This window comes from Sminthopsis crassicaudata, chromosome 1 (assembly GCF_048593235.1).
Source record: "Sminthopsis crassicaudata isolate SCR6 chromosome 1, ASM4859323v1, whole genome shotgun sequence".
NCBI lineage: Eukaryota > Metazoa > Chordata > Mammalia > Dasyuromorphia > Dasyuridae > Sminthopsis > Sminthopsis crassicaudata.
In genome coordinates this window covers 60,497,586-60,512,525 of record NC_133617.1, presented here as the reverse complement: position 1 = coordinate 60,512,525, position 14,940 = coordinate 60,497,586, and the positions used below count along the sequence as shown (strand labels likewise).

Here is a 14,940-nt window from a genome sequence, read left to right as displayed (position 1 = left end):
ACTCCATTTCAAAATCTAGAATATTTGTCTAATATTTTTTGAGTCTTTTTTTGTACCAGAAAAGAAATCTGAATGGTATTAAAAATAAAATATGTTAATATTATACAGTGCTACAGATCTGAGTTTCTAAACTTTTTCTGTATCATCTTGCTGACTTTTGATATATTGGAAACTGTTGATGGGTGATGGGAAATATCAAGATGGGGAAAGGGTAATAAGTGTATTTTAGTGATTTGGGGTAAATCCTTTCCTTCTCTGCCTTGCCATTTTCTTGCCTGTAAAACAAAGGAGTCGAAAAATTATCCCTCAAATCCCAATCCAGCTCTGACTCTAGAAACCAGTGAAGTCAGGTGTGACTCTCATTTTGAGAAATCTATATATGGTGAAAATAGAAGAGCAGTCTGATCTGCTTCCTTTTAGACCACATAAGGATGCATCTATACTACATGTGAGGATAGACTCAGGATCCATCCAGCAGGATATCTTATATCTGCCCTGGGTAGGGATATGTGGTCATTGACTTTCTTCTTGGAGACCTAAATCAATTCAGAATACCCTTTTGGACATCCCCTTATCTTCCACCCTTCAGGGTTTCTAAGTTCTGTTTATAAGCCCATAACACTACCAATAACAGGATAAGTGACTCATGTTTTTATAGTACCTTGCACTTTTTTTTTTTTTTTAAGACACTGTAGCCCTCATTTTGGAGAAGAGGACTTCAGGTCCAATAAAATGAAGCGCCATAACCAAATTCACTCATCTAGGAAGTAGCAGACCGGATCTTTGGGCCAAAGGTCTAGTACTCTTTCACCTCATTACATAGTCTTAGAAACAAAACAATCACAGAATTTTATGTACTCTACACTGTGCTAAACTTTAGAAATACTAATTTTATTTGATACTCACAACAACTTTGCAAGGTAGGTGCTGTTATCCTCTGGCAGGTATATTTTTTGTTTTAGTCTAAGACTTCTTCCCAGGAAGATAAGACTTTTGGGAAGGCACCCAAAATAAAAGAAAATAAAAATGTTACCCAGAGCATCAATGCAAGTCAAGTCCACGGAATAGGGAGTTTTATTCCCAAATAGAAAAGGTAATTGCTAAACAATAAAAAAATCATAGAATAATTGGAACAAAATTCCCTAACTTTAACCATATTAGAACAGTCAGTTTCAAGACTAATATCTAAGTATCATAAGCAGTTTCTTTGGTAGATCTACCAAGGCAATAAACCGAAAATAGATTAAAAGAAGAGTCCCAAACTTGATACTTCAGAAGCTTTACCTCCACTTGAGGCACAAATAGACCAAAAAAAAAAAAGAAATAAAAAGGGATATAGAACACGAATAAAAAAGTAAAAGTTAAGAACAGACAGAAGGGGAAGTGATTTAATGAAAAAAACCCAAAGAAGTCCTCTTTGGAAAAGTGCAGAAAAAGGAAAAAACCTTAGCAAATAAAAAGAGAAGAAGAGAGATATAGGATTTTGAACTAATTACTTAACTAATGGGGGGGGGGGGAAGAAAGGAAGAAAAGAGGGAAATAATTAGATAATTACATAATAGGCAAAAGGAAAAAGAAAAAGATAGATGAAACCCTAAATTTGAGGAAGGGTTGATAACTGAGGATAAAAACAGGGTCAATGAAAATCTGTGAACTACAGTTGCATCAAAGTAGATTAAGCAAAATTAATAGTTTGCCTAGGAGAAAAAAGCCTAGGCTTGCCCAGGCTATTATAAGCCAGGCACTGTTCTAAGCACTGAAGAACACAAAGAAAGGCAAAAATGGAAGCTTACATTCTTTAAAATTTTTAACATTTATTTTATTTTAAATTATAGAACAAAACATTTCTGTAACATGGTATAATAAAAAAAGGTCATTGCACATGTAAACTGCCCATCTATTATGAACAATTGGCTATTCCTCTTAAATATAGCATGTAAAATTCTTTTGTTTTTCTTCCTTCTCCATTCTCCCTGCACCTCTTCCCCCCATGGTTACCATTAGACATATATATGTGTAAAATCACTTTATATATTATAATATATATTTTATATATATACCTTTTTATCAGTTCTTTCTCTGGATGTATACAGCATTTTCCTTTATATGTCCTTTGTAATTAATTTGGGTATTTATGATAGTCAAAATAATTTATCCACTCAAAACATTCTAATAAGGGAGGTATCATGTAAGTAGCTAGTTATATATAACTCATTATAAAATACAAGGGTTTGCTTTTTTTAACTTCTGGACCACCACACATTAGAAATAGCCAAGAAGTTAGTTGTCTCTGTCAAAATAAAGCAATGAACCTAGGATTCAAAGGACCCTTCCTGGTATGGCCCTTCTAGGTCCATTCAACTTTACTGCACCAGTGTTAAGATACTTCACTCTCTCTTGAGCTCCATGCCATTCACCCTTACTAAGTTTTCTCTTTGGGGTGAGTTGAGTTCGAGTGACCTGACCTCTTTAAGCCAATCTGGGCCCATGAGTTGTCTATTCAGCTGGCCCCTTTAACCTGCATGTTGTTTAGACAGAGATCTGAGGTCACTTACTCATTAATGAATCATCTTGTCCCATGGTTAGGAAGATCTATTACCAGTGTCTGTCTCGAATATGGGGATGGGGAAGGAATATTGAAGTGTGCAGGTTTGTACACCTGATTGGCCATTATATCAAAGGCAAGAGTGTGGGAAAGGGAAGCTGTGAAGTTGGGAAGTCACTAGGGGGCAGGAGTGTCCCAGAGCCTCTCTCAGGAGAGGATGCCCCCGGGCCACTGGACTCACAGGTACAGCCGCATATGTTTGGAGTCCCATCTGGAGGAGAAGGTGGGAAAGCTGGGGTGTGAGGAGTCCAGGAGAGGATTGGGTGTGGAAGACCAGTCAAGGTAGGCTTCCTGCCTTCCTCCACCCTTACCTAGAGGCCCAATAAATTCGGCTGGATTGGAATAGGGATGGGCATGAGGATGGATGGAGAATTATTGGAGGATTAATTTGAACCCATTTAAAAGGGTCTTAACGCCTATCCTCTGTTGCATGGGGAACCCAAACCCTGTGAGCATTCTTGCTGGTTTTAATGTGAAGGTAGCCACAGGAGGGCTGTTCCTGGAACGGAAGAGCACTATTAACAACTGAGAGCTCTCTCTTTAAAGGAGGGAGTCAATGAGTGAAGGTGAGAGAAAATTGCATGTTAGGGCGTATGCAGTGAAAATAGTAGTTGGTGGAGTTTAGGGAGAATGTGGTAAGAGGAGCGGTGATGGGAGCTTAGGGTGTGAGGCTGAGATCTCTGGATCTCAGGTCTGGGGCTCAGGTGATGAGAGGTGGGGCATGATGCCTCATGGGGAGGGATCAGTTCTGGGTTGGGAGAAGCACAGATATAATAATAGTAACAATAGTTCTTATTTTATATTACCTTACAGTTTACAAAGCACTTTCCTTACTACCCATTAGAAGTAAATAGCATAGACATTTTTACTACCCACATTTTTCAATAAATATTTGCACTAGAATTTGAACCCAAGTCTTCCAAAACTCTACATACAGGGTACTTTCTACTCTTGCAATAGACGTCTCCTGTTGCCAGAAAGGAGTTCATTTTGAAGTAGAAGACTGTGACCCAGAAAAAGTTTTTTCTTTGTGGGGAACAGGATCACGTAGAGATGATGCCCATTTTTAATGCTGGCCAAGGCAGCTGGGTTGGGAGTTGATCAGTGAGTAGGGATGTAGGTGTGTCCTTCAGGGGAAGGTGTGTTCTTGGTGAGTAGACTTGGGGGTGGCTGCGTAGGTTGGTGACACAGCATGGGGAGTAGAAGGGGTTATAGCCTGGGGTTTGCAGTCCCCATGTTCAGAGCCTAAGTGATTGCTGGGTGGAGCAGACAGCTTCCTAGAACACCTCCTGACGTCTTTAAAACCCAGTGCGTCTGTTCTCCTGTGGCAGAAGGGGTTGCAAGCAGGAGTTTGGTGGATTGCTGAAGAAAGCGGGGTGAGTAAGGGGAACTGTCAGAAACTAGTAAGCATGGCTGGAGGGTAGAGAGGGGGGTAAGTCTGAGAAAGAAGGTGGCTGTATGTGTGGAGGGACAGGTCTAAGGCTTCCCTTCAAATAGTTTTCTCCATCTTCCAGCCTACAAACACCCACAGACACACAGATACACACACGCCGCTCCCTTAGCTTTCTTTCTCTTCTTGACTTAATGTCTCATCTCCAGTCCACGAGAGATTATCCCTCAGAAGGCTGCTTCTGTAAAATCCTTTGGTGATGAGAAGAAAAGGGATGGGGGCGGGGGAGAAAGAGAGGGTGAGAGGATAAAAGAGGAGAAATAAGGAAAGAGAGAACTCTGTCTTGCTATGGCATGTAATCTGAGAGATCTCAATGAACCCAAGTATCACTTGTAATCAGAGAGATCTCACAGGGCTCAAATATCCCTCCCAGAATCAGCTATATCTCTCCTGCAGGCCCCCTTGGCAATGCAGGTGGCCGGGACCAAGGCAAGCTGCAGGTGTCTTATGTTAGAGGTAGTTATCTGGTGGCTGCTCCAAGGATAAGACTTGAAAGTTGAATGTGTAAGTGGATAGGAATGAGGGAGAGGGATAAGCAAAGGTTACCCACATTAATATAGTCCCCTGTTCTATGGAGAAGAGGTGACTCTCTGTGACATTCATGTAGCTAGGGCTTGGGCCGATCAGTTGATCAGTTTCAGAGAATGAGATTTTTCCAAGTCTCTTGGGGTTTTTAGCCCAGACATTAATTATTAAAACCTGGTTTTAATAGCCACCAGTTAATCCAGATAGGTCAGAGTACAACGTGGTGTCCCATTCACCAGGGTGACCTTCAGAGAAGCTTGCCAACTGGATAATAAGAATTGTGCATTTCTATTGTACATTAAGGTTTTGAAGTACTTCCCTTAGAAAAACTTGGTGAGATGGGCAATATGAGTATTCTCTGTTTTATATAGGTGGAAAGTGAGACTCAGGGCTGTATGTGTCAGAGCATATGCCTAACTTGAACCTAGACTGAGAAGCAGAGTGTTGTGCTGTTTAGGTGCTGGACTTGGGAGTCAGGAAGCCCTGGGTTCAAATTCTGATTCAGGCACTTAGCTGTACTGGCCAAGTCAACTAACTTCTCTGTGCCTCAGTTTCTTCCATTGTAAAAGTGTTAGACTTGATTGCCTCTAAGGTCTCTTACATCTATGTTTCTATGTCTGCTGATTTCAAAGTTTGCATTTTTTTTTTAAGTTTTTATTATATGACACTGCTCCTTGGTAGCTTCTGCAGCCTAGCACTGGTGAGAGTGGACAGCCCCCAGAAGTTCTGAGATTATCTCCACTTGTTTGTATCCACCTCATTTTATTATCTCTTGGAAAAGAGTCCATGGGTTAAAGGGGAGACAGTTGGAAGAGTTGCCACTGTGAGTTGCCGATGTATTTTTTAACATACAGAGATTCTTTGGGGATTCTAGAAAGCAGAACCTATTCCTCTGGGCCATGGGATTTCATCCAGCTTTGGATGGGGGAGAATTGTATCAGGCCTGGTTGGTGATAGCAATCTCCACCCTCCTTCCACTATCCATACTACTTGAGAGAGTTCAAGCCTGAGAAATGGTCCTGGCTGGTGCCTTTGCTTATTCTCAAGGCATATTACCTGTCTTTCTGTTATAATACAACTGTTTTTTAAGTATCTGCTGTGTGTAAAGTACTGGGAAGATACAAGGTTTAGATATGACATGAACTTGGTTCCTATCCTCAAGTGACTTACAATCTAGTAGTAGATTGTAAATTTAGATTAGCCTGAGATCCTAGAGTTCATCTAGCCTAATTCCTCATTGAATATAGATGAGGTAGGTAACATTCAGAGAGATTTAACGACTTCTTCTGGGTCATATAGATAGTATCTGAAGTAGGATTTTGAACTCAGATTCTCTGACTCCAGGGCCAGCGCTCTTTTCACCGTACCACAAAATAAGATGAAGCCTTGGAGAAAGACCTTATCAACCTCCGTAGATGAATGGAGGCTTCATAGAGAAAGTAACACGTAAGTTGCGCTTTAAATGAAGAGTAGAAATTTAGCAGACAAAGAGAGAAAGAAGTAGAGGAGATTCCATGCATAAGAAACAGGGTAAAAGGATGACTGGAATGACTTGAATAAATGTTTGTTAAATGACTTAAAAGCACAGAGAAATGAGAGGGCAGGACAATTTTAGGGAGAGAAGGTAATCTAATTTGTTTTCAGGGCAGAATACATAGAGGAGAATCTATTCATTTGTCTAACTCGTGTGTACAAAGAGTTTCTTATGTGCTCAGCCTTGTGCAAGATGCATTCTGAGTTCTAAGCTGTCTTCTAGTTTTGACATCCTATATTCCAAGGAACCATTTACTAATCAATCGTCCAGGGACATAATATTGCAAACTGTGTTCACAAGATCAGATCCCCATGGGATCCGGCTACTGGAATCTAGCTATGGAAGATTTCCTAGAGTAAAAGGTTTTTGTATAATCTTAAAAGATCAATCCTCCAAATGGACCATTCTTCCAGGAGAGATGATAATTTCTCTTGACTTCCAGATTCTCCATTCTTCTCCACATAGCTACTGAATTTATATTCCTAAAACTCAGATATGACTGTGATTTTTCTCTCCCAAAGAATCTTCAATGTCTCCTATTGTCTTTAGCTTCAATTACAGACGCCTCTATTTGATATTTAAGGCCCTACATAATCTTTCCAGGCTTATTTCACATTATTCCTCCTCACATTCTTTGTTTTCCAGCCAATTAGGCCCATTTGCCATTCCATTTCCCACCTCCATGTCCTTCTATAGGCTGTCCCTTGTTGGAATACACAGGAGCCACCTGACAGTGGCTGCTGGAGATCCAACCCAGAATGGATCTCCTCTTGTGAGAGGATGATGCAAGGAGACTGAGAGGGCATTGCATTGTCTGACCTCTCTCCTCTTCCCTCTGCCTCCAATTTATCTCATTCCCAGCCCCAACACCTGTGTCAGCAAAGGCTGCCCTCCAACTCCTTCAGATACTATGATCCACAGCTGTAGAGGCTCTAGGAGAATTGACCCGTCCCTTAACAGTCCCTCATGTATGAAATGCACTCCTTCCTCCACTGTCTCATTTTAGAATTCCAAATTCCTTCCCAGACTCACATACAGCCTTTCTTGTTTCCCCAAAATTCCCTCTTCAAAAATTACATTGTATTAAGTTTACATATACTTTGTACTTGCTTATTTGTGTTGTTGCTCCTGTTGAGAATGCAAGCTTCTTGAAGGCAAGGAGTGTTTCATTTTTTGTCTTTTTATCCCTAGCATGTGCCTTTCCCACAACAGGTACTTAATGTTTGTTGAGTCTGGTTGAAGGTTGGATAGATGTCATTGGAGGTTCTTTTCCATTGCATGTTGATTCTGTGATTGACTACCTCTCTTGGCCATACTAAACCTGGGGACATAGATTCTGTCTTGGTATTTACAGTCTTGTTGGAGGATGAAAGAGGGCACTTTAAGGTATATGTAAGAGAAAGAAAGTCATACTTGAAGTCTAAACACTTATCTTAAAATACTCATTTTTAATATTCAACACTTCTATTTGCAGCTGGAATTATCCTAACTGAAGTACTTCCCTTCTTAACTCTCATGTTCCTCATCTGTAAAATGGGACTGACTGATAGTACTCATATGAAATAAGGAATGCAAAGCAGTTTGTAAACCTTAAAGAAAAAGTGAATTATTACTATTCTTGTTTTCCAAAATTTAACCAGCAAGACAAACAGTGATTGCTGGCAGGATTCAGGGAGAGAAGAGATTATGGTGGTCTTGGATTGGCAATTATTTATTCCATCATGGAATGATGGACTTGTAGTCAGGAGACCTAAGGTCAAATCCAGCCTCAAACGCCTATTAGTTGTGGTGACCCTGGCAAGTCACTTTATCAGTCTATATATGAACTCAATGAACCTAATAATACTGTCTACTTCCTGGAGTTACCATGAGGAACAAATGAGTTAATATTTGTAAAGTATTTTGCAAATGTTGAAAGTACCATATAAATTTCAGTTATTGTTTTTGATTAGTATTAATCACCAACATTTCAGTATGCAAAAAGGACAATAACAACAAAAAGAATGGTATATGAAATGGAATTTTTGTTCCATATAATTAGCAACTATGTATTAAATATTGTTGATGACTATTATTAATCACCAACATTTCAGTAAAAGAACAATAAAAACAAAAGAATTATATATGAAATGGAATTTCTGTTCCGTATGATTAACAACCCTTTATTAAATGGCCTTAGGCAAAAAACACTGTGCTGGATTCTGGGCAAGATACAAAGTTTAGGTAAGACACAGTGCTTACCCTTATGGCATTTACATTTTGGTTAGACAGAACACGTATCAATTGGGGCATTATTGGGATTTCCTAGAGTAACTAGATAATATGTTGAGCCTTGAAGGAAGGAGAAAATTCAGATTGTGGAAATGCAAGTGAAAGTATTTTTTAAGTTGGGTGCAAAGGCATTGTGAGAACATAAGCTTCTTGAGGACAACCAGAAATGACTTTTCATCTTGTATTCCTGAGGCTTTGTACATTGTAGGTGCTTAAGTATTTTTTTGTTTTTTTTTGGAATGAATGGTCTTGTCATGACAATATTCAAGGAATATGTCTGGGGGAGAACCAGAGCAGATTGGAGCAGAGAGGATTTACTATAAGGCTGGGGCCTTAAAAGCAGCAAAGGTCATAGGATCTTAGATTTGGAGCTGAAAGGAATTTCAGAAATCATCTAGCCCCCCACATCCCTATTTTAAAGATGAAAAAAACAAGATCCAAAAGTGTGTGTGTGTGTGTGTGTGTGTGTGTGTGTGTGTGTGTGTGTGTAGCCTGCCCAAGGAGAGAAGTGAAAAAATTATCATTCAAATCCAGGTCCTCTAACTACAAATCCATAGGGTTTTGTTTTTGTTTTTGTTTTTTTGTTCTTTGCAACCCCCTTACTAGCTCCTACTAAATAAGAAATATGTGTCTCTGTGTCAGGGAACACAGGAATACTCAAAATTCCTATTCCTTTACCTGTCTGCATGGCCTCAAACACCTTGTACAACTGGTGTTCTTACAAGCCAGGGGAGCTGACCTGCCAGACCAGATGAATCTGCCTGGGTGTTGCCCTGCATCCCTATGAAGGCTGGGTAGTTTTATCATGTCCCAACATGCAGAATGGGCTGATAACATCTGAGTCTGGCACAGGCCTGGGGAAGAAGGGGGTGCTGTTGGCTAGGGGCCACATGACCCCGCCTAGCTTTCTCTGAGGGCCTAGTTGTGCCGGTCCCATTCCTGAGCTAGGCCAAATGGCTTTCAATTTGGCAGCTCTTTGAACAACAGTGGAGATCTTGGTTTGGAAATGTGGCAGGATTGCTTGGCCCTTTTGTAGCCAGTTAATCTTGCCAGGTACCTAGCTAGCTTGAGGGGGTGAACAGAGTAAAGCTCCCATTACACAAGTTGCTGGAATACTTGATATCTTCCAAGGAACTGAAATTCTCACCTTAGATGCTGGCTATCTAGCTACAATACCTGGTAAACCTGGCTCTTGTATTTCTCGTATTTCTAGCCTGCTCACTACCTAAATTGCTAATGATTAGAGTTTAATAATCTAATAGAAGGAGACAAAACAAAAGGGAGCTGAAAAGGGAAGGTGGCTAGTGAGGAAATAGAATGAAGTCTATGAAACTGATGGAGTAAAAAATGACATCTTAATTTCAATATATTTGGTTTCCTTTGTAAGCCTCTTTATTTTACTTTATGCATATAAAAGCAGTACTTTGGCAAGGATCCCATATAAGATTGCCCAAAGGATTCCTAACACTAAAAAGATTAAGAACCCTTGATTTAGAGTCCAGTTTCTTAAACTGAGGTTTGTGACCTCAGTTTTGTAACTGAATGTGAGGACTGCAAAATTATGATTTATTATCAATCAATGTTTTATTTGTATATATTTTTCATATCTATATAGCCAGTATCATATAAAAATTTCTTGGGCAAAAAGTGGAAAGAGAAGCCCTAGTCTAGAGTGGCTCTCATGAGATGAGATGAAAGCATTTTGGTCTTCTTTCCCACCATACCAGCGTACATGATTACTTAGATACTCTTTTGGAGGGAGGAAGACAAGTTTTTGAAAAGAGAGGGTCCATGTAACTGAGTGATTTTAAGTTCCCAAAGAATACTTCTGGGTGGTGAGAGTGGAGAGAAGCTTTGTGATCTCGTAAAAAGTATTCTGGGCTTGGATCTTTATCTTAACTTTTCTACTTACTAGTGTGTGATATAGGGACAAATCATTTTCCATCTTGGAACTTGTTTCCTCTCCTGTAAATTGAACATAATTCATGTGGACAGGATGTAAAGAACTTCCTTATATTGTTGTGAGAAAAGCATTTTGTGAAATATTATCTACTGTCATGCATAAGTGGGGAGGAAAGAAGAAGAAAGGAATAAGCATTAATAAAATGCCTACTGTGTGCCAAACACTAGAGTCAATCCACTTGGCACCTAGGAGCCCCTTAATAATAATTAATTGAATTGGAAGTTCACACAGTCCAACTGCAGAAATGGAGGCCAAGTTTCTACATTCCCTTAGTAGGGAAGATTGATTTGTTGATTCACTGGGGTTGGAAGAAGAGTGGGAATGAAGGCCAGCTCTAATTTAATTATTTTCTGTAGCCCCCCTATGTAGAGGCTCATGGGAATTTAGGGATGAGTGGGTGGCCCTATTCCTGGAAGCTCTATAACTGTCCACATTTTTAACAAGAGGTCCTCACATTTGATTCAGCTCTGTTTCTTGGAAGGAGGGCTTTGTGACATTTTTGTGGGGCCTTGGAAATAGTGAGGTGATTTTTCTACTAGAGGCTGAGGTAAACCAAATCCAATTTATTCTTCCAGAATTTGCCTGGATATAACCCACTAAGCTACACCAAAGGGAACTGACAACAAAGGGAACTGCTGTCTGGTTGATCATGTGGGGAGGCACCTGCCAGGAATGTGTTTGCAGGAAGCAAGCAGAAGGCTTTAATCTTCTAATTTGCTTGCTTAATTAGTGGGACATGAGTGGGCCGTTTGCTTTGGACTGGACTTAGTGAATTTGTTTCCTTGTGAGTTTCCTAGAAGGACTAATTCTCAGAATTACAGTAGTGACCTGTTAGAAGTATCTTCAGACAGTTATCTAGTTCAATCTGTGTATACACAAAAATCCCCTTTAAAAAATCCTCAATATTGCTGGGCTTGAAATATCCCCCCAATAGATTCTTAACTTCTTGAGTGCAGGACCTGTGACATATTTCATCCCTGTCTTCCCATTGATTAATATAGTTGCTTAAACACAGTACATTCTTAAATTGAATAAATGTTCATTAAAGCATCTACTATGTGCAGAGTGCAGTATATCAGGAGGCTTCCCCTGACAAACTCTTTGCTAAACTGTTGTGATTCACAGGAGAGCTGTTGGAATACATGGGAGCCACCTGACAGTGGATGCTGGAGAATCCAATCCAGAATGGATCTCCTCTTGTGAGAGGATGATACAAGGAGACCTAGAGGCAGTTGCTGCTCTCTGACCTCTCTCCTCTTCCCTCTGCCTCCAATTTATCTCATTCCCAATCTGAAACACCTGTGTCAGCAAAGGCTGCCCTGCAACTCCTTCAGTGCTATGATCCACAGCCATGAAGCTCTCAGAGAAGTGACCTGCCCCTTAACACTGAACTGTGGGGCTTCAAGGTGGAAGTTACACACAATCCCAGTCTTCTGAGAGTTTTTCACAGGAGAAGTGGGGGATGTCCATGAACAGCTGTAAAACAAGGCCAGATGGCTCTAGGGGTGGGAAACAGAATTGTAACTAGCATGGAACAATCAGGACTTTGCCTGGAGAGAGGTATAAAACTTTAGAGGGTGCTGACAGCACTTGTAATGTTTTTTTGTTTTGTTTTGTTTTGAACAGGTAGAATAATGAATAACTAATCTAAAAAGGAATAATTAATTACTGAATAATTAAAACAGAAAGCTACCAGATTGGTGGATATTAACCATACTCCAAATAAACTCTCTAGCTGGGTCCCATCTTTTTCCTCCTTCAGGAGCAGTTTGATTGGCAGCAGCCTCTAAGTGTTCACCTGAATGGTATTCTGGGGTCTTTTGTCTATTTCTTCCACCTCCCAAAAGCAATGTCTCAGGTCTCTTTTAGGTCTCTTTTCTAATGAGGGTCTTGTGATATTGAACAGGTATCCCCACATGCTCATCTGAAATTGTGTTAAAAACTTATTTGAGGGCACTTTTGGTAATGCTTGCATCAAAATACAGAAATAATTTGCTATGGCTCTGGTGGGGGAGGGACAGTTGTCTAGCACAGTAGTAAGAATATCAGGAGTGGAGTCAGGAAGACTCAGCTTTCTAAATTCAAATCTGGTCTCAGATTCTTACTTGCTGTGGGACTCTGGGCATGATACTTACCCCTGTTTGCCTTGGTTCCTTTTCTATAAAATGAGCTAAAGAAAGAAATGGCAAACCATTTCAATATCTTTGTTAAGAGAATCCCAAATCTGGTGACAAAGAATCGGTGACTGAAATGTCTCAACAGCAACAACAGCTGTTTGGAAGAGAAGGCTTGGCCTTGGGAACTATCTCTCAGTGGAAATACACTTGTGCTGTATTTGACCCCTGTACCATAAATAGCCATAGGACTACTGATCTAGGATGTCCTGATGTCCTTACGGAAAAACTCTAGTCTATTCTGGGCCTTGGGCAGGTGGCCCACAGCACCAAAAAAGTATTAAGCCAGGGCCAAAGCTTCAGAAGTGTGGCTACTAGATAGAACTCTTAGCTGTTGTTCATTTGTGACGGATGGCAGTGGAATTAAAGGGGAGACACTCTCTAGTCTTTTTTCTGCTTGTCTATTTTCTGATTCTGCAAAGAGAATTTATCAAGTTTGTTGCTCTATTTTCAAGAAGATGGATATTTAATAATATGACATCTTATCACATCTCCATGGGGTACGCTCCTCTGTTGTCTGGACGGGGGACACTCATGAGTTAATGTGGTAGAAGATTCAGCCTGGTATAAAAAAAAGAGCCTTGAAGGGCTTGCAACTAGGAGATTTAGCTCCAGTAGACCACCCAGATAGTATTTTCCTCCTCTCTGTCTTGCACCATTCTACCTTTCAGAGTATCTAAGGAAGAAATCATGGAAGCCTCAGCTGCTTGGCCAAGAGTTAGGTCTCTAAATTGTAGAGCTGGCAGCTCTGTCCTGTAGCTTAGAACTCTGGGATAATGAACTGGTTCCTTGTTCATGGGCTCTTACACATTTTTCTCCAAAGCTTCACTTTCTAGAATAACTTAATGAACTGTAAGCCCTATTAGGATGAGAACAGTGTCTTTTCTGTGTACAGGACTCTGCACATAGTAAGTATTTAAAAATGTTTGCGGGATTAAGTAGCACTCCAAATGGCATCCGTTATCCAAAGTTCACTTTGACATTTATCTTATCTTGCCATGGATGGCTCTTTATCTATTTCTAGAATAACTTTTTGTCTGAAAGTGTTTCCCAATTTTGACTGTGGGTAGAAACGTGTCTTTGTCTACCCTAGAGGTGCCCCTTCTGACCATTTACTCATTGATCATATCAAAGCCAGTTATGAAGAGCTATTTGTCTATGATCTCATTGGGAGAAATACACAGTCCTTGTCATTAGAGAGTTCATAGCTTAGGAAGGGGGGATGATAGTAATATAGTTAACTTTAATTTGAAATATTGCATGATTTGTACACTGGAGAGGATTAAATGAAGTTCTATGTGACCTGAGCTAGAAGATCCTTATTGATTGCATTTAGAGGAAGAGGAGATAAGGGAAGGCTTCTTGGAGAAGGTATTTGAATTGGATTTTAGGAATGAAGTAGGAGTGCAAAAGAAGGAGGAGAGCATTGTAAGCATGGATAATACTGTAACAAAGAGTATGGAGTCTAGAGAAAGTTGTGTTTAAGGCAAAAATTTTGACTATAGCCCGGGGTACATTTGGGTCAGCTTGGCAATGGATAGAACTCTGAACCTAGAGCAGAAGACTCACTTTCTTGAGCTCAAATCAGGTTTCAGATACTTACTATGTGACCCTAGGCACGTCACTTAACTCTGCTTGCTTCAGTTTCCTCATCTGTAAAATGAGTTGGAGAAGGAAATGGCAAACCACTCCAGTATCTTTGCCAAGAAAATGCCAAATGGGGTCCCAGAGATAACAAATGACTCAACAACATTGTGTGTATAATAATATAAGAGAAGGGCAAGGGAATAGTTGGTTGTGTCACATTGTGGAGAAATTTGAATACCAGATTAAATAATTTGAGTTTAATTTGTAAAGAAATAGGAAATCATTACATTTTCTTTTTTATTTTGACCATTAGCTGTTAAAATGTACCAGATGTTTCTGTTTTAGGCTGTCTGCTAGGATTTCAAAGACCAGAAAGAAATGTTTTCCATGTAGCATCTTGGCGCAGCAATCTGCAGCTGAAATAACTCTGCTGGCCATGGGAATAAGTACCATTTGGGTGGGACAATTTTTCTTTTCTTTTCTTTCTTTCTTTCTTTTTTTTTTTTATCATGATACCCCATTTGAGTCAGTGGGAACTAGTGTATAGAGAGCCGATCCTAGAGCCTGGTTCAAATCCTGCCTTTTACATATATAAAATAGGATGATATTAGGCAAATACTTCACCTCTCAGTGCTAGAAGAATCTCTTTAATACTCTAAATTATTTTAAAGGTGTGGACTTATGTGGGTAAAATGAATTTCTCCATCTGGGAGTTCCCTATCCCAATGAAATCAGAGGTCTAATCCCTCTCCCTAATGACTCTTATTAACACAATGTTTAATTGTTATGGGAGAGTGCTTTCTTCCTAACAACCTTGTGAAAGCAGTACAA

At 39.9% G+C, this 14,940-nt stretch overlaps 1 protein-coding gene across 2 annotated transcripts in view; it reads left to right on the top strand.

Annotated features, from left to right (window-relative positions):
• The first annotated feature begins 2,833 nt into the window (after positions 1-2,833).
• LOC141564207 (ultra-long-chain fatty acid omega-hydroxylase) overlaps positions 2,834-14,940 on the top strand; it is a 49,370-nt gene continuing 37,263 nt past the window's right edge. The window contains exon 1 of one of the 2 annotated variants that reach the window (XM_074306420.1): positions 2,834-2,887. The gene's annotated coding sequence lies outside the window, so the exon portion shown is untranslated. Of the gene's footprint in view, positions 2,888-3,782; positions 3,982-14,940 lie in introns of those variants that run through there. The other variant, XM_074306411.1, reaches the window with a different exon arrangement.